This window comes from Protopterus annectens, chromosome 1.part1, assembly GCF_019279795.1.
Source record: "Protopterus annectens isolate FY-2018-M chromosome 1.part1, PAN1.0, whole genome shotgun sequence".
In the NCBI taxonomy this organism is placed as follows: Eukaryota; Metazoa; Chordata; order Ceratodontiformes; family Protopteridae; genus Protopterus; species Protopterus annectens.
The window spans coordinates 348462338-348483796 of record NC_056726.1 but is presented as its reverse complement, the minus strand read 5'-3'; positions in this window follow the sequence as shown (position 1 = coordinate 348483796).

The following is a 21459-nucleotide window of genomic DNA, read 5'->3' as shown; positions in this document are numbered from 1 at the left end:
TGCTGGATGTTCACCATGGCAGCTTGTTTTTACTTGGGGCTCTGGCTTTGATTCTTTCTAGTACAGCTGAGTCTATACACTTATGCAAGTGATTGTACAGGCCTTTAGTGTAAACTTCGGTGTAGTTACCACTTCCAGTTGGGGGTAGAGCTTGAAATGCATTTATACCTTCACCTAAGAAGTTTTTTAGTCTGATTTCACCCTTTGTGAGTTCTGGTGTTAGTGCCAGCTCAAAGTTGACTGATTTCTGGTCATATTTAACTAATGAGGGTCGACAGTTGCAACAGTGCAGCTGTTTGACATGTCAGTGAGGAACTGATCTAGTATGTTTGTGTCAAGGTATGAACAATTTATTCCAGGGCAGTTGAGTTAACAAAGTCAAGGAACATTTGCAGTAGTGAGTTAGGGCTAGTTTACATTTCCCAGTTGATGGTGGGATGATTGAAATCCCCCATAACCAGAGTGTTCAGCAATATTTGGATTGTCTCCAGTTTGGTCAAGTAGGCTTCATGCGCATCATGACCCATAAAGGAGGATCTAGAACTGGCTATGACTTAAATGGGGGTCTTACCCACCGTAACCTGAACTTGGAGTAATGCCATGGAATTGTCCAGTATAATTAGACAGAAGTTGAATTTATCTGTAATATAGATAGAAACACCGCCAGCTTTGGTTATTACACATTTGTTTTGTGGTCTGAAAGTGTGGAAGGCATTGTAGCATTGCAAGGCTGGGGTACTCCCTGAGGCCTTAAACCAGGTTTCTGTGACTGCACAGACATCTACATCTTCCAGTGATAGAAGTTTCCAGGGTGTGCAGTTTTTGGTTTACGCTCCTACTATTTAGCAGCATGACCCTTATTTTGTTATGATTGGCAGATTTCATGATGGTAAGTTTGTTTTTGAGACCGTGCCTAAAAAAGGCTCTATGGGGAGGCAAGAGCCTTTGCCAGCAGCTGAAAACCTAGTGGTGCCTGGTGCAAACCTTCTCTGGCAAAACAGTGAGGTTTGTCGACCATGGCTTCTCAGCCTGACAAGCTGAATATTCTTTGAATGACACCAGCCAGTTATTGAAATCAATCATTTTTTGTTTATACTGTTTTATCATTCTATATGAGGATAGTACGCTGCTCAGGGATAGGGACATACCTGCCTGGGACACATACTCAGAGAGCTCAATCATGTCTCTCTTCCAGTGAGGTACATCTAAGGTCGTTCACTCCAACATGAACTATGACAGAGTCATAATGGTACTTGTTTCCTGAGAGACCTAAGTACATGTGAGATCTGATGAATCCTGGCACTGGACAGGCAGCTAACCATGACTTTTTCCTTGTCCAACCTGGTGAATGGAACATCCGTGTGTCTTACTATGCAATCTCCAATGAGAAGAAAATGTGGTTTTTGAGTGTTACACCTTACGGTCTTGGTAGTTAAGACACTGGTGTTACTATGTGTCATGGGAGCTATGGGAACTGTGTTACTTGCAGCAGTCTTGTGTCTTGGATGTCTCTGGTGTTTCAGTAAATTTTTTGAGAGAACCTCGGCGTATGTTGATTTTTGTGTTTGATGCATACTGTGTGTATGAATAGTGGTACTATGTGCATGAGTAGTCATGGGTGAGTTAACCTCTTTAGTGTTACTGCTTCAAGTATGAAAGAGCATGGATTCAAGATTCTTGGTGTAGATACATCTCTCGCACTCTGTACTACAGTGAGTTATTAGTAGAGGGTTGTCAGTGTACATGAGGCAATTGCTACACTGCCTCAAGAGACCCAAGTCAACAAGACTGGCAGGAGAAACAAGGGTAGTCCAACTGTCCATAATGCTAGGTTGAAGACTGTTATCACAAAGGGGGGGGGGGTTCAGGATCAATCAAGGAAGAACTCAGTGGAAAAATCAAAGAACAGATTTATGAGCATACATATGACATTGGTAAAATAAATGGAAAGAATGCATTAAGAAAGCATATCAGTGACAGCCCTGAATATTTTTTTTTTAATTTTGGGTGCTTAATTTTATACAAGCAGAATTAAGAGGAGGGCCAAGGAAGCTGAAATTTCAAGCAATTGAACTTAAATGGCAGCTGATAACTGCTGATGCCAAATTTCATGGGCTTAATGAAACCATTTGCACTGACAGTATTTTAAAATTAAAACAATTTGGACTAATGTTTTATGTTTGGTTTTTTACTAATCAGTATACTTATATTTATAAGTGCATATGCCTTTAAATGCCAGTTGGATTAACTAATTTGATGATGTCATTCATCATTTTTTTTTAATTTAAGTAGTTCCAATTTTATCAGTTATTGTTCTGAGGAAGTCCTTGATTGTCTTGGATGAAAGCGATTAACTTTAATAATTCTGTAATTCTGTAATAAAAAACAAACATAAAGTTAAGCACTTACATCCAAGACAATCAAGGACTTCCTCGGAACAATAACTGTTAAAATTGGCACTACTTAATTTACTTAAATTAATTACTTTACTTAATTTAATAATTTGTTATTTAATGTGGAATTATTTAGATGACATTTACTTCTGCAGAGATTGTGCATATTTACTGATACTGGTGGATTGTAGAAGTTTGAGTAGACATTTATGATGGAAATGTTCTGAACTGGGAAGTTTTGTCATTATTAGTGCATGCATTTTGTTTCATTGTTTACTAGAAAAATGTTCAAAACAATAAATTTAAAATGCCCTTTAACAGCTGTACTGTATTATATGAGGAATATAATTTAATACAATCAGGAAGGTTTATCAAAGAACACATGTATGTTTCCTGTGCAAGGGGCCTATAATTTGAAAACAGCCCAACGTTAATCTTTATCTGCCACTGGCCAGATGTATTTTCTTGGACTGTGGGTTTCAATGCTGTTTCAATTAATGTGAGTTTAAAGGGCAGAGAAGTTTTAATGCTAAGTCTATTTTCATTATGGGACTGCATTGCTTTGTTTAGCAGATGTCTATTAGTGCTTGTGCTGTGAAATGTAAAATAAAACTTTTAAATGAAATCCAAATCATCGTAGAAGTAAAGCAGTATGCACATTACAGTGTTTATGGTAAATGGGGTGAAATAGCCAAGTAATGGGACATTGGAATAGCTGCAGAGGGAGGACCCATTCAACCATGATTTTGTGAGGGGGGGCAGCAAACTCAGACAGCCCCGGCTGAACTATACTTCTTAACTGACCAGATTTGTGCAGAATGAATAGATTTTTTGCTTCTTATTTTTGGTTTGTTCCTCATAAAATTTGTGGTTTCCTGGCAAATCATTTAGGAATGAAGTCACTAAATAATGACAAACATTGAGTTTCAGACTTCATACTTGAAAAATTATATGATGTCTTCTTGTTGGTTTCTTACTGTTGCTTGCATTTACATGCAAGCATACCAAAGTATATTTACCTACTTATTGTGGTCAACTAGTCTTATTACTGTATTGTACTAAGTACAATAAATACACCAAGACACTGCTTCAATTAATACACATTTTTTACTATTACATTTTTTGTTTGGATCTACAAGCATGCAACTCAGATGCTGTCAGCTCTCTATGGCAAATTCCCAAAGCTTGTTTACTGTTATACTCATATTTATACCAAAAAGTCTGATGTTTTTTCTCAGAGCCTGGCGTATAACAGTTCTTTCTTTGTATAACAGTTTTCCTTTGTTTCCTTGTCCTTGGTTCTTTGTAGTTTGATGACCCATGGAAACTCAGTCTTGCATTAGTTGAAATGTGGTATTCCAGCACTATCTGAAACTTGATGTTACATCTCTTTACTTCATTGATGTCCTTCCAGCTGCCATCTGCACAGTTATTTTTACAGACTTTGTTTCTCAATAACATACTCCTTTACATGGATGCCAATATCTAAGCTATGCCAGCACACTTACTACTTCTTATTTTTCAGCATTTTATACTATTTCTAAATTAACCCTTTGTATTTCATATGATTCATACAGCTTTTTATTCAAACTAATAATTATGCTAGCAACAGTTATTATTATTCTTTCAGGTCCCCCTTATTTTACTTTTTTTGGAGGAACGGACTAAACTTTAGTTAAAGAAAAAACTGCATTTGTTTCATTAGCATTACCATTTTACTCATATATTTACAATCATAACTTGTTGAGTTATTGCAACTCTTTGTAACCTGCAGCATATAAAACAATTTTAAGCTGTCATTATTATTATTACCCCTAAAACTACCAACACAGGATGTATTAACCAATTTAGCAATTTGGTCCCAGATGATGACTATTTTGTTAATATGTCCTACCAATTATGGGCAGTGTCAGATTTTGTTTTTGTCTTTTACTATTAACACTGGGTAATTTGAAACCACACATACAAACTGTGATGCCACTTTAACAAACATTTTGAAATTTGAAGGTCATTTACACAACATTTTGTTTAATTTATAAATTTAGATATATTACTACTAAATTGTAATCTGTCTATCAAAGATACAATCTGTGAGATATTTAGTTTTAGTTTTTATACCAAGCTCTTTTAAATCTGCATTTGGTATCTTTAAAACTTGGAAATGTGATATTGAAGTGCAATATATTTTTTTTTTTGGTATTGTTGTCCTATCATAGTACAAGTGGATGGTATTTTTACCATTTGATCTGTATGACGTATTGGCATGTTACCCAAAATGGTAAGTATTTTAACCCATGGTCCTTTTCTTGTATTATTGTGTTGTTTATACAAATAGAGTATTGGTAGAAATCATACCCTTTTTTCCCTGTTGAGTTTATTCTTATTTTTGTGTTATTGTCTACACACTGTGACATTTTTGCATGATGTCTTCCCTTGTCAGAACGGTTACATTTTTAGGATGTAATGTACAGCATCTAATATAGATAGAGCTGTTTATTGAAATGTTTATGTCCGTCTTTGATTCTTTTTTTACTTCTATGTATGCCTGACCTTGTTCAGCTAACCACGCTGTTGTTGAATGAAATTGTCTTGTGTTCTATTTTGTGTAGCATTTTCTTAATTAAGTTTTATTTGTGGAATATTGTAATTCCCTCTGTTTTGATGTTAAAAATGATGCAAATGAAATGCAGATGTCTGTGTTGAATGTCTTGTCTCGCAGCTGCATTTTTATCTATAGTCCTTGAAGCATGTTCCAGACACTGAACATTTAGCTTGTCTCAAGCTGTACCACAATATTTAACTAACTATATTATTTCTACATATATTATAGGAACAGATGCATATATGTATCTATGTAGCAAATAGATGTGCACATGCATTTATACATTTTTAAACATATCTATCACTGTATACATTTCCTCTGTTTTATTTTAAATAGAAACTGTCTACATTAGTATGTACGTTTTAGTTAAGTTATATTGCTATTAACTAGAAACACATTGGGAAACAAAACCTGTAGTTTTCTTTTAATACAGCAAGTTAGCACAGTTTTATATTGTCAACACAATGATGACAACCATTACTATTAGAACTGGGTGAATCTGAATATGACTCCATACAGTGATGTTTTATACAGTAATTTATTGACAATGTTTGAGGATTTTATTGCAGGATTTTATTGCAAAGGCATTGCAGTCTTGTTTTTTGAAAAAAAAAAAAACATATCACAAATGTCAAGCTTTGACTTGTTACTCTACATAGATAAACCATTTACTATATACTGTACAGAATACACTTGCTTGTACAGATTGCTTTTGCATTTGTATATACATGGCTATAATGTACACCCAGTCTAATTTTCAAACCTAGCATTAAACTGAAGCCTGCTAATTACATTACTTGAAACATTAAAATGTATTTTTGGAATTACCACTTTGCACCTTTATTTGAGTCTCTTTTGCAGTACTGTTTGTTTGCTTTATACTGTGAGAATTAAATGCATGCTTGCCTTTTGGCTGTTACGTAGACTGTGACACTTTGGTCTTACACATTTGCTTATCTTTTTGGCCATTTCTAAAAACAGAAAATATTTTTATAAAGCTTTTGCTGTTGCCTATACTGTCAAAGTTGTAATAGGAATTGCTTTTACTCATTTTGAAAAGATGTTTACTGTTACTAGTAGCTATTTGTACCCTCCCTTTTTGTAAAGGGATCTGCATAATTTATTTTATCTGCATACCATAGCCCATGTACTGACTGCACTTGGTGTAGTATTTACTTGCAATGACATGTATGTACAATTGTGATGGCTTATTGCAATTACTAAACAGGATTTTTGTAGACTTTTGTGCTTTTTGCTTAATGCTGTACATGAATACTTAACAATAATGTTTTAGAAAAACATAAGCCATTTGGCCTGGTGACCAGTCTTGTTCCATTGACCTTATAAATTTTAGTAAGTGTAACATTTTATGTTATGCAACATTTCTTGTAATTACCCATTCCAGCCTGGAAAGATTTGACCTCACATACTTTTTTCTTTCTGCACATTACAGATGCTTAACCCTTAACTCCTTTAGCACTTACTCACACCTTTAGTCATTTGTTAATATACTTGCAACTTGATATTAAAACTCTTAGAATTATAATAAATGTTTGTAATTTGCTTAACTATGCATAATATTGCTTTTGAATGCTGTTTTTGCTGGAGTCTTTGCTATTTTTTATGCTATTATGCAATTACAAATACTATAAGAAATAAAAGAGATATTGGCATAACTAACACATGCTGAAAACAGATATATTTACAAGATTTACATTTGCTGTTGTCTGCCTGTTGCTGCACTTTAGGTGAAAAGAAAATACATGCATGTCATTTCTTTATTACGTTTAACTACTTTGATTTGATTTTTATACCCTAGAACTGTTTTGTTATTTGAAATGGTTTGAAAATTACTATTTTGCTTTAACTGAAAGAAAGTTTCTGCTGTGTATGCGTAAACATTTTGTAAAGGTAGAATACTACATCATAAATTATTTTCCAGCAGTGTAGTGAACTGCTGTTGTTTTAACTCTTTACTAACCAGATTATATTTGCCAGTATTTTGTTTTGCTGACTTTAAAGCTCTTATGTACTTGTGAAAAATTGTTTGCATATGTTGTCTGAACTTTTTGAACTCACTTTGACATGTGTCTTAGAAGTTTATGAAATGTTTTTGTCAGTTTACCATGAACCTCATCTCTATTCTTATCTGTTTTGTAATGTGCAGTGGTTTTATGCCACTTTTGTCTAGCAAGATGTACACAAGATTTTGTAAATAACTGACTTGACTGATATTGTAACTCTGAAATTAACATTTTACATTGGTGACAGGACATAATGCATCTGATTGTTTACCATTTCTTTTATGACATTGTACACAGAAAGCAGTTTGATATGACTTATACAATAAACATTTACTGTTAAACAAATGATGTTGCTGTTTAAGATAGCAGTCAAATGTACATAAAGCATTGACATGAACTTTACCTAGTAAAGTACTACATGTGCTACAATTTTGTTTATACCAATCTTTAAATCCTGACCATACATGTGCTGGACTATTATTACTGTCTACCTGAAAGGTAGTGTTACATTTTACAGTTGTTTTGTTTATGGCATCCATGCTGTAGAATGAGAAACAAAAAGAAAATTACCAGTTTCTGTATGGAAGGTGGCCAAGTCTTCCATCGAGAAAGCATGGAAAGTTTTCGTTGATTCTCTCAAGAGCTGGTCAAACACAGCTAGCAGATTCAGCTGTGAGAATGTACAGGACCTGGGGAATCTGCAGAGATGCACTGTTCTGCTACTGGATGCTGTACAGAAGAAGGAGGAGGCAAATGTTTGCATTGAAACTGAATGTGCAAACTGAATAAAATAAAAAAGAATTTGTAGGTGTCACAATAAGAAACCATTTGGTCCGTCAACTGTGGCTCACCATTGAAAAATTATATGACACCTTCTTGTCGGTTTCTTGCTGTTACTTGCATTTACATGCAAGCATACCAAAGTATATTTAACTACTTATTGTGATCAACTAGTCTTATTACTGTATTGTACTAAGTACAATAAATACACCGAGACACTGCTTCAGTTAATACGCATTTTTTACTATTACATTTTTCTTTTGGATCTACAAGCATGCAACACAGATGCTGTCAGCTCTCTATGGCAAATTCCCAAAGCTTGTTTACTGTTACACTCATAGTTATACCAAAAAGTAAGGCACTTGAAGGTTCACCAGAATAAAATCCACTGTTTTATTGATTGCACACGATATTAAAAAACGTAAAGCACATCCAGAATGCATTAACTGTATCACCGCATTTTCATCACAAAAACTTCTTCAGAATTCGTAAGCTCATTGGCCAGTTAACCCAACTGGTGGGTCTATTGCCTCCTGTCAGTCAATCCTTGGCTTTGCTGACATCACATCTGACATCACCAGGCAACCAGGAAGTAAATCAGAGTGAACATAGCAGAATTCAGCATGGGGCACAAACTGAGTTAAATAAGAATGCTGTGGAGGTTTCTGCAACAATTGGAAACAGAAACTGTAGTTTGGATGATTTTCCTAATATTTTTAAAACCCAACAAGGTGTTCAAACCCAACAAATGGAAAGAAGAGGGAGAGAAACTACTGTCCAAGCTGGTGCAGCTGGTAGCAGCAACAGGCAAGTGACTGAAAACACTCATAGCAGTCAAAGTAACAAGAGACTTTTTAAAGACATTTTAGACTGCAAATTTGCTTTTGTAGGTGAATTACCTTGTTATGACAACAATAATGATACTTATGCTAACAACCTTGCTAAACGTGACATTTATTTAACTAAATACAAGATATATCAAATGGACAATGACTATTTAAAGCAATGTTTGCTGTTAAATATTGTACCTAAGGGTTTGAGGGTGTGCAAATATCCAAACAATGTTACTAATGGCTCTGATTTTCACAAAGATTTGGTTGTTGCATTTGACAAATGTGGTTTTGATGTCAAGAGAGCTATAATTAAAACAATGAAAATGAAATGAACAATATTTTCCATGTGGTTGAGCATACCAACAACAATATTATCAGTGATTTAATGTATATTATTGAAGGTGAAAAGGAGAAATATTTTGATTTGTTAAGGAATATTGATTTAAAATGTAAAGAAGTGCATGTTAGAAAGATGAAAAAGATAGATAGAGATATCAATGAATACAAAGAGAATGTGCACTATCCCAAACCTAGGCAGGGGGATAGGTTTTATGGTAATGACAATTTAAACAGGGAAAGTGTACATGATGGTGGGTTTGGTGGGCAGGTCAATGATGTTCCTTTTAACATTCAGCACCCTTCGGATTTTCCTTCTCCCCGGAGGTCAGAAAGGTTGAAAACGAAAGGCCCAGTCAGTTACAGGTACAATGCCTGGACAGGACAATGGGGAGCTCACTAGAGACAGGCCCTGGGGTTGGAATGGTTAAGGATGGCCCAAAAACAAGTTATAACAATTTTAACATTTTTAAGTATAGTAACATTGATGTGCAGGAAGGTCATTTTAACTTATTCATAAAGGGATTTTCTTTCATCCCTAGGAGCAAGTGTGATGTGTTTAAATTATTGGTGGATTTTAAATTATATATACGAAAAAAGAATCTAGAACTATTTTTTAATGGTCAAGAAAGGTCCAACTCACACAACACTACCTTGCACAGGATTAGCACTTTTAACTGGCCCTTGCATCCACAATTAAAGAATTTTGAATGTATGGTGGAGAACGAGTTAAGGCAGGCTATAAATAAAAACAAAGTGATTCCAAATCAGAGAGAGAAACTCCCGCGGTGGTACGGCGGTAGCGTTGTTACCTCACAGCAAGAGGTTCTCCCGTTCAATTCTCGGCATGGCTTGGGAGTGCCTACTGTGTGGAGTCTGCATGTCCTCCCCGTGGTTGGGTAGTGTACGAAAGACATGGTGCGTAAATGGGCGTGCCTTTGTTGAAGGTTGGGCATCGAGCTGGCACCTCGGCGTTTCATAAAAAAAATCTACTGCCAATCATTAGCAGACCGGAGTTCTGCTGTGGCGACCCCTTACCGGGAAAAAGCCGAAAGACAAACAAACAAACAGTAGGGAAGAGAGAGACTTACTCGAATAATGTAGAAGTAACAAGAATTTAAGAATTATGAAACCGGATAAGGGTGGAAGTGTAATTTTAATGGACAAAATCACATATGAAGGTAAAACGTGGACATTTTCGGTGATGTCAGCCAGTATATGAGGGTTTCTCTGAACAAAGTAAATATTGCTTACAAAAGAATACAAGTATGTTTAAATGATTTGCTCATTGAAGGGCTTATAGACAATGACACTTACAATTTTTTACATGTTGAGAAACCTAGGATTACATCAATTTTCGTCATCCCCAAGGTCCACAAGAATGTGGGCAACCCACCCTTGAGGCCAATAATCTCTGCTGAAGATTCCATAACAGCCCCCTTAGCTAAATGTGTGGATTCTAAGCTTAAAAAATTGTCCATGGGGGGCAAATGTGCTCAAAGACTCATGGGACCTTTTGAAAAAACTGCATTCGGGCCTTTATTGTGACAACTTTACTTTTATCACGGTTGATGTGATAGATTTATTTTCTTCAATACCCCATACTCTGGGTTTAGAATAGTTAGAAGAGGTTTTAAGTGATATCAATGACATAAGTTACAATGATTTTAGACCAGTCTGATGAAGGTTGCCTATTTTTGCATCCGAGAGCACTTGTAATTTCTGGTTTACCCAAGGTTTGTTCTTTTTCATTGTGATTTTAAAGAATAATTTTATATTTTTTGAGGGCGAGTATTTTAAACAACTATGAGGTGTTGTTATGGGGGCCCATTGTGCACCTATGTACGCTAACATTATACTTTCCTACTGGGAAAAGAAATTTGTGTTCAGTTGTTATTGGAATTTTTATGCTCGTTTTTTGGATGACATTTGTTTATTTTGGGTAGAACCTGAGAGTAGGTTTTTAGACTTCTTTAACTATTTGTCTAGCACCACAGATTTTTTAAGATTTACGTATGAAATCAATTCCAATGAGATGAGATGCTTGGACCTCAGTATAGTAAGGCTGGTGGGAATTTCAAAACTAGAGTGTATAGAAAAGCAACTTTTTCAAACTCTTACCTATATTATACCAGTGCACACCCACATCACCAGAAGAAAGGGGTAGTAAAGGGTCAGTTTGTTTGAATATCCAGAATGACCTCATTTAACAATGATTTTATTAATGAAATTGCTTATCTTATGGATTTGTTCAGGGCTAGGGGGTACCCAGAAAAGCTTCTAGCAGAAGTTTATAATGAAGTTTTGGAAGCAAGAAAATCTAGGTTTGCCCCTATTTTCGGGAGTGACAATCAGGACCTTGAAAATATTCAAACATCGGAGAGGTCAGGTGATAATGGGTACAGCAGTGCTTTGGTTATTACTTATGACGGGGATGCTGAGTTGGCCAGAAACATTATAGAAAGAGAATGGAACAGATTTGCTTGTACATCAGACCTACATTATATATTTAACAAGCCTTTTAAGTGTATTTACAGAAAGGGACACTGTATTAAAAACATTTTGGAGAATGGTACCCCTAGGACAGGTGTTTACCTTTCTAATAAAAGGGGCACGTGCAAGTGTGGTTGTTGTGCCCAATGCCCTTATGTCAAAGTTGGAGAGATGGTTCATCTGAAAAGTAGAGACAGACTTACTAAGACAAATGGTTTTGCCAATTGCAATACTAATGATATTATTTATTTAGCCTTGTGTGACAAATGTGAAGCATTCTATATAGGTAAAACTGAGAGAAAATTAAAGTCAAGAATGTATGAACACAGGTACGATATAAAAATGATTAACAGTAACAATTCTCTGTATAACCATACTTTGAACTGTGCAGGAGCTGATTTTTATTTTTATGTAATAGAAATATTGCCCATTGATCCTAGAGGTGGCCCTTGGGAAACACGCCTAGAATACAGGGAATTGTACTGGCAACTATTTCTTGAAGCTACTAGATATCCTGGTTTGAATAAGATGGTTTAATTGAAGCCCAGGTGCATGTAACGGTTTGTACACTTCAAGGAGGTTCTGGTTACTGGACCTGAGTAGTCTGTCAGGATGATGCAAGGTGAGTATGGAGGAGAGGGAAGGGCAATTAGAGGGTTTGAACATGAGTTTGCGAGCAGTTAACAGTTGAATGTAAGAGAGAGAGTGTGGGGGTTCCAGCCAGTTCAAGGAGTGGAGTGCTGGTAAAGCTTATATCTGTACCACTTACCATACAGATATCTTACTCTGGCACAGTCACCATGTACTTGTGTCTCTGTATTGCTTGCAGAATCTCCTTTAATCACCATGGCTCTGTAGTTGTTGTAAAATCCTTCTACCTTACACAACTTATCCTTTGTGGCATCTCTTCAAGTTCCAGATAAGTGGTACCCTTACTGTATTCATTCATTATTAGGCTCATCATTAAAAACAATGCCCCCATTGGCACATACCTCACAAAGTACTGAAAACAATTCATAATAATTCAATGTTACCTCAACAAAAAGATCTCAGGTCTCACTAACATTAGTTACTCTGACAGACTGAAAGACCTGTCTCTCTACAACGTGTCCTACACATTCCTGAGGGGGTCATGTCCACTAAAGTTCCCATGCTATGAATGACCCAGCACTCTAAGATCACAATCACCATAATAAAACTATTTGTAGACCTATACTATTACATCAGCAATACTAGATGTCAGGATAAGTAACTTACCCAAGGCATTCCACATTTGTAAAATAGGTTGACTTTACGTGTCAAGCAGTACTTCTTTTGCAACCTTTTTAACCAGTTTGGATAACTGCAAGATTAGAATTCAGGACAAAACAAATAAAAACAGCAAATCCATTTTTTAAAAAAAAATGGCTTGTTTTCCCCTCCCAGATGAAAAGTAAATATTCTTTTCTTTCAATCTTTTGTGGATGAAATTAGAGTTTCAATTTCCTAACCTTTTTATACCTACCATCATGGAAAACTACTAATGGAGTCTGTGTATATTATGTACTGCTTGATTAACATACAATGAATAAATAAATAATTTTAAAAAAATTACTACTTAGGTCAGCTGTAGTTTATAACAGATTTTTTTCAGCAAGGTTAGTCTAAGTTATTTACTCTCAAAAATTATTCCTACCCAAATTTACCTCAGCATAGGCCTCAGCTTTAGTAAGCAATCTCATTAAATGACAAAGAAGAACATTCACAAGTGGTAATTGCAAACTGGTCCCTGTGCAATACAAACACAAGCTATTAGCACATCATTTTAGCTTTTATCTACCATCACCACTAGTTGCAACACAAAAAGACAACTTGGGGGGATTCACAGCTTAGTTACTGTGAAGATACAGAATGCCATTAGTAACCCTCCTTCATCTTGTTATTGAAGCCTTGCTACTAAATATTTCATTCATGTGTGTGTGTGTGTGTGTGTGTGTGTGTGTGTGTGTGTGTGTGTGTGTGTGTGTGTGTGTGTGTGTGTGCATATAGATATTTCTTTAACTTATTGAAACCGAAAATTACTTAATATTCAGTCATAAATCATAAAAGTCCAATACACATACGCACCTCTCAGGTCTCACGAATTTGAGGGAGCACATCTAATTTTTTCTCAAACTTTTGTTCCATCCCTCCTAAATTTGAAAATTATTTTGAGTTAACAGCACCCAGTAACAGTACCTAATATGAAAGCTTCTCCATAATTATTTTTTCTTTGTCCATATTTTTGAGGTAACAGTTGAAAGACTTGACACATACATACACAGGTAGATTGTGCTAACACATATGAAGCTACTGACCACATTAGAAGAGTGGGCCACTTTTTCCATTTTTTTCAGGTTCAACTTGTTTCAGAACAAAAACAAAAATCATATGTGTTACAGTCTTTTGCAAGAACTGTTTACAATTAAAAAATGAGTACATTCATCAAAACAAATAAAATGTCTCCAGCTGGCTAATAGGTTCATAGGAGTGTACTAGGCTAATGGCCCTGTAGCCTTTACAAGCCTAGCTCATAGAAGTGCCCTGGCATCGTGCCACCTGATGTTAATTCCCAGTGCCTCTATCAAGTAGAGCCACTGCAGTGATCTCTGGGGTGAACTTTCTATTTCCCATCCACTCATCAAGATTCCTCTAGAAGAGGGCCAGTGCGGTGCTCTGCTTGACATGTATGGGAAGTCTATTCCAGAGCATGGGCAGTCTCTGGGTTATGAACCTGTCCTTCCAGCATGTTCAGTTGATTGTGGTAATGAAGTTGAGGTCTCTGGAGCATGTGGTCTGTAGGGATTGGGATTTCTTTAGATGTAGCATTTCTAACAGAGCTCAGTCAGACATGGCTTTGTAAGTCAAGCAGAGATCGCCTCTTAGCAGATGATATGAGACAGAGAATACCTGGAGGTTTTTGAGTCTGTCCATGTAGGAAATGTGTTTAAGGCTTAGGATCCTCTTTGTCAGGTACTTTTGTGGCTACTCCAGCTGTTGCATGTGTCTAGTGAGGTACATGCCAAATGGGGCATTATACTCAATGATTGGCCTAATGAGGGAAGAGCAGAGAGAGAGATGATGACCTCTTTCTTCCTGGATGCAAAACCCTTGGTAATGAGATGTGCCACATAGAAGGACTTTCTGACCACATTGGCAATGTGGTGGTCAAAGTAGAGGTTGCTGTCAATCTGTGTCCCCAGATCTCTTATAACACCTTCAGTGTTCAGTGGGCTCCCATCGATGTGGTAATTAGTGGGAACTGAGTTTTTCCCAAAGGGAATGATGCATTTATTTGGCATTAAGCTTAAGGCCATGGTTTCAACACCAGTCATTTGTCTCAGTAAGGCCTTTCTATAGGATGTCTACATGACTTGGGGAGTTAATAATGGCTCCCAGCTTGCAGTTGTCTGCAAACTTTGTTAGCCAGAGTCCCTCTGTGTTGGCCTGGACATCTGAGAAGTAGATGTCAAATAGGAGGGGACCCAGGACTGATCCCTGTGGAACACCAGTCGTGACTGGTTGGCAGTCTGACTTGGAGTCTGCTACTTTCACAATGTGTGTTCTATCTGTGAGCCAATTTGCAACGCACCTAGTAATATAGGGGTTTATACCTAGTTTGGTGAGTTTATCAATAATTCCTGAGTGGGGAATGGTATCAAAGGCCTTGCCCAGATCGAGGTAGGCTGTGTAAACTGCCTTGCCCTCATCCACAGCTCTGGTGACTGACTGAAAGAAGTCAACCAGGTTGAGCAGGCATGATCTACCTTTCACAAACCAAATTGCATGGAATCTAGACTTTGGAGATTCCCTATATCATTATTAATTAGGTCCATGATGATGCGCTCCATAGCCTTATATATCAGACTTGTCAGGCTAATGGGGCAATAATTCTCAGGGTCTGTAGTTGCTCCCCCTTTATGGAGAGGGATGACTGTAGCAGTCTGCCATTCAGTAGGGACAGGGCCTGAGGTGAGGTTGTGATTGAACAGGGCACACAGATGTGGTGGCAGTTCACCATGTAGTTCATGTAGAACACATCCAGGGATATTATCAGGTCCCATGGAAGCTGTATTCTTGGCCTTGGACAATGCAACTTTAACCTGTGCTGCAGTAATACTGGGTACCTGACATTTCTCCTGTATTGTGAATGGTTCTTTGGGGGGAGAGAGGGGTAAAGTTGGCATTGAATCTGTCGGCCAGTATGTTATCAATATCTGTTGGCTCAGTATAGGAGGTACCATTGTGCAGTAACTCAGAGCAAACCTGGGTATTACTGTGGAGATTCTTGATATAACTATAGAAGGCTTTGTGGTTGTTTTTAGTGTCTGCTGCAATTTTGCCTTCATAGCTGGCTTTAGAGATTTTGATGAGCGATCTCAACTTTTTGTTGTGGGTAATAAGGGAGTTTTTCCAGTTTTGGGACTTCACCTTTTTCTGTAACAGTTTCTTCCTTCTGTTGTACAGTTTATTAATGGCAGGGGATCACCAGATTGGCTTCTTGGAGGACAGCATCTTGGGTCTGTTGGATATGGATAGCTCCATTAATTTCTGTACGTGTTCGTACAGTGCATTGGTGTATGATTTGGCAGTCATGCATCTATTTTCCATTGACATGGGTGCTGTGAAATTAGCCACCTCTGCTTTTAGGAGCCCATAGTCAGCTTTGGAGAAGTTTTTCATGGTGGTTAGTTTTGCGGTGAGGTGTGGGGGGTGTAGGTGAGATGTGGATTTCCATGGTGATTAGTTTGTGGTCGGATCTAACCAGGGAGGAATTGACTATTGGTGTAGAGCAACGGTTGCTCATGGTAATAACCAGGTCAATGAAGTTGCTTCCTCTAGTGGGGGCAATAACTAGCTGGTCAAGGGCATCAGAATTGATGAATTCCAGGAAGCATTGGGCCAGTGTATTAGTGCATGAGTAGTTTTGCTAGTTGATGGAGGAGTAGTTGAAGTCACCTAGTATGAGAGTGTTGGGTTGGACCCTAATAGTTTACAGGGTGCTTAGGAATGTGGAATGAGAGTCTTGGGACATGGTTGGGTACCTATAGCAGGCTACGACCTGAATTACCATTCTACCAATGTTACAATGTTAGTTGTACCTGAAGTATCTCAGATGCATTATGCTGGGCTGCTAGTCTGAAGGTGTGCATATCCTTTATGAATATGGAGACACTACTACCTTTGGAGCTTCAGTCCATGTTATGGGGCTAACATGTGTGGAATGAGTTTTAGCCTGGTAGTGCAGGGTGCTTTCTGCTGCTTTAAACCAGGTCTCCGTTACAGCACAAATGTCGATGTTCTCCATTTTGAGGAGTGCTTCAAGCAAGTGCATCTTGAGATTTAGATTTCTAACATTGAGCAGCATGACCATGAGATTGCATTTATTTATAGCTGTTATGGTGGTAATTTGGTCTTTAGAACATCGTGTAAAAAAGGCACTATAGGGGTGGCAAGAGCCTTAGCCAATATCTGGAAACCCAGGGTGACAGATGCAGGCCATCTCTGGCAAAGCATTGGGGTCTGTCAGTCATGTCATCCCAAGCAGACAGATACTGGATCCCCTTAGAAGGACACCAGAAACTTAGCCAATTGTTAGTCAATCATTTTCTGCTTGTACTGCGGTACCATTCTGGATGATGGTAGGATGCTGCTCATAGCTAGGGTCATACCTGCCTGAGCCGCATAATCTGAGAGCTCCATCATGACTCTTTTCATGTAGTCCAGGGTGGTGCGTCTAAGGTCATTCATACCCACGTGGATAGTGACAGAGTCATACTTGTACTTGTTATGGAGTGACCTGAGTGCGTGTGTTATGTGTCAGATTCTGGCACCCGACAGACAGCTGACTGTTTATTTTTTTGTTTATTTATTAGCAGTTTGTTAACTGGGAAAGTCCATTAGGCCAAAAATGAACCTGTTTTCAATGGAAGCCTGGGGAGAAAAGCTCCATATACAATTATTACATAGCTAATATCTGCAAAGTTAAGTACAATACAGTTTTCAAAACTACTAAAAGCACAGCAATATAGAAGACAGAAAAATAACATTTGAGCAAGGTGTTGTAACAAAGTATTGAATGAAATGAAAACAAGTATTTTATAGTACACAAGTACAATTTGGAGTGCATTCACTTAATGCACTCAGTTTCATGAGGTGAGGGGTAGGAGGAATTAGCAGGAGAGTAGAACAGTGAAAGGTGACTAGGCTTAGTTATGAGAAAGGAAAAAAGGGAGAGGGAGTGAAAATGAAATGAAGGGAGTCACTAGGTAGAGTTTTGAGAAAGGAGAGAAAAAAAGGATGGAGGAGCAGAAATGATATAGAGAGAGTCAGGTGGGGTGAAAACGTGAGCATTTCCAGTGAGAAGACAGATGGGAATGGAGCATGCTCTTGAAAGCGGAGTGGTTTTGGGTGATTCTAATGGGGGCGTGAATTCTATAGGCGAGCGAGGGATAAAGACAGCAGAAATTGCCCAGGTGCACGTAACAGTTTGTACACTTCAAGGAGGTTCTGGTTACTGGACCTGAGTAGTCTGTCAGGATGATGCAAGGTGAGTATGGAGGAGAGGGAAGGGCAATTAGAGGGTTTGAACATGAGTTTGCGAGCAGTTAACAGTTGAATGTAAGAGAGAGAGTGTGGGGGTTCCAGCCAGTTCAAGGAGTGGAGTGCATCACAGTGGTGGGAGGAAGAATTGGTCCCAGTAGCAAACTTAGAGATTTTATTATAGCAGGATGACAGTTTTTACTTTAGGGTGGATTGAAGGTTGGTTAAGGAGAGGGGCTCCATACAACAGAGAGGGGATGAGGTAGAAAATAGACAGTATATGTTTGGAAGACGGAATGAGATAGCGGCTGTGATGATACAGCATTCCGAGTTTTTGGTGTGTTTTCTTAATACTAGTTTGTATATGAATGTCAAATTTTAAATGTTCATCAATGATAACACCTAGAAGTTTTGTATGGGAGACTATTTCAATGGGAATCTTATTCTGACTGACTATGGAGAAGGAGTTATCGATAGAGGTGTTTTAGATTCAGTAAAGATTTTGGTTTTGGATGCATTGAGAACAAGGTCATTTTTCAACACCCAACACTCGGTATGAGAGAAGGCATCTTGTGTTAGTTGCTTGAGTTTGAGGAGAGATTGAGTATAGCAAATCATGGTGGAATAATCCATGTATTGGACAAGTTTGGTATTAGGGATGCACTGATGAAAATTATTAATGAAGATGTTAAAAAGTAAGGGACCCAGTATTGAGCCTTGTGGAACTCCTGTTGGAGTGTGAAGGAAGGAAGAGGTACTATTGTTCAACTTGACGGCTTTCTGTCTATTAGAAAGATAACTGGAAAACCAGTTAATGGAGGAAGGGTGAGATTGAGAAGAGAGAGTTTGGACAAGAGAATGTTGTGGGAAACAGTATCAAAAGCCTTTGATAAGTCTAGGAAAAGGCTATATACAATGTTGCCAGAATCTTGAACACAGTTGATGATGTCAAGGAAGGAGAGAAGGGCAGTGGTAGTACTATGTCTAAGTCTAAATCCATGTTGAGTTGGAGAAAGAAGTTGATTGTCTAGAAGGTAGGGAAGGAGTTGCAGGTGTATGCATTTTTCAAGGACTTTTGAGATAGGGGGCAGGAGGTTATGGGATGGAAGTTGGAAATTTCAGTATTGTTACCTCCTTTGTGAAGGGGAATGATGAACGCCTTCTTCCAGAGGAGGGGTACATAGGATTCTTGGATTGAATGGTTGATAAGTATGGTGATGGGAAGGGCTATGCCATCAGCAGCTAGCTTGAGAAAGTTAGATTGAAGGTTGTCTGGGGCATGAGAGCATGGTTTTAGTTTTAGTAGAAGTTTTTTAATGATGTGCAGAGAGAACAGCTGTATGTTAAAATGGGGGAGATGAGTAGTAGTGATGTCAGCTGGACTAGAGTTGAGGGTGTGGGATGAGGGTGGAGTAAAAGTGTTACTGGAGAATGATGTGGTGAGCTTGCCTATTGAATCAATGAAGAAAGAGTTGAATTGGGTAGCTAAGATATGATCTGGAGAGGTAGGATCAGGGCAGGGATTGTCTTTCTTTCCAGGAGAAAGGAGAGCAGATGTATTGTTCCAGAATTTTTGGGGGTTGGATCTATGATTGTTTTGAAGCTTGGAGTAGTAGGACTTTCGGTCTAAAGCAATTTATTTTTCACTTTATTATGGAGTTGCTTATACTCAGTAAGGGTGTTAGGTGTTTTAGATTTATGGTAACGCTTCCAAGATTTATCTCGGAGATGCATGAGTGTAATAGTTGCTTTAGTTAGCCGAGGGGTGGATTTGGTTTTGATTCTTTCAGTTCTGTGGGGAGCGAAGCTATCTAGTAGGTTATTGAATGCAGTATTGAAGTATGTAACAGCATCGTCAAGAGGGAGGGTTTTTACAGGGTTCCAGTTCATATGTTTTAGTGAGTCAGAGAAAGATAGAGGGTTGAAGTTTTTTAGGGTACAAGTTGTGATATAGTTGTGGTGAAGATGGAGGCAGGATGGATGAGCGACAAGCAAAGGCAGGGAGATGATCACTTAGGGAGTTGGGTAGGGTGCTATTGTCAGAAATGGAGTTGGGGTGAGAAACTAATATCCAGTCCAGAATACAACCAGAGTTATCTTTATTAAATCTGGTAGGAGAGGTAATTATTTGGGTGTAGTTGTATAGGTTTATATTCTGAGTTGATGTAGGTGATTGAACTGAAGTCCAGCTTATATTTAAATCACCTAGGAGTATAGTTTAATTGCTTATGTCGGATGAGAACCAAGAGAGGATATCTTCAAGAATTGGGATTTTATTTCCTTGTGGAATATAAAGAACAGCTATACATATGTTTTTATGGTTATTAATTTTCAGGAGGGTCAGGGTTAGTTCGTCTGTTGCGAATTGGGGTATAGGCTTGGTAAAGGGTGTCACTGTTAGGGAGGTTACCTTCTCCTTATTCAACTTAGTGAGTGGGGCATCAGTGTGCCTCACTATCAAGTCACCTATGACTAGTGTATTGGGCAAGCTGTTTTGTTTTAGGGGCTTAGGTTGAGGAGCACACTGTGTAAGTGAGCTATGTGTCTTGTAGTGTGTTTTGTGTTGTGGTGGTCGAGTGCATTTCTGCCTTGGAGGTCTCTGCTGTTTGGGTCGATTTCTATTGAGAGCCTCCACAAAGGTGGTGTGTGGTTTGTGTTTTTATGTGAGAGCTGTGATAGTGGGTGTTGTGGAGGGCTATGTGTTGCATGTAGTGTGGTGCAGGTGTTGACCTTCTCCTCTTCACCGGCTATTCCGGTCTTGGCTTGAGAGTCCATGGCTTCCAATTTGGATATATAAGTTCATCTCTCACAAGTATAAGTGCTGGGAGGTAAGAGGAGAGGGTTGTCTATGTACATGAGGCAGTTGCTTCACTGCCTCAGAATGCCCACATTCACCAGGTTAATAGGAGAAAGCACAGGGAACTGACCTTTAGACCTGATCATCACAAACATGGGAACAAAATGCTCCACACCGGAAGTATATCCCTCTTTGGTAAGATCAGACCATAAATTAATCTCACTGGAAATCCACATCCCGCCCCCACCCCCTGCACAAAAGACCACAGTGAAGAACTTCTCAAAAGCAAACTTCACACTTCTTAAGACTAAAGTGGTATCCTTCAAGGCCCCTGGGCCAGTGGAAACCACAACCCACACTGCTGAATCCTTTGCAAATGCCTTCTATGGGCACCTTCAAGAATGCATGGATCATGCAATCCCAAATAAAACCAAGACCCATTCCCCCAAAGGCAGGCGCCCGGTCTGGTGGACCCCAGCCATAAACAAACTTTACAACAGGAGGAGGAAGCTACTACATGACAGAGCAAAATCCCTAAAAGGGAAGGCTTCTCTGATCAGTACTAGCAAAAAACTATGATCACTCATAAAATCATCCAAGGCCAACTTTGAGAGAAAAATCGCAAAAGTCACAAAAGACA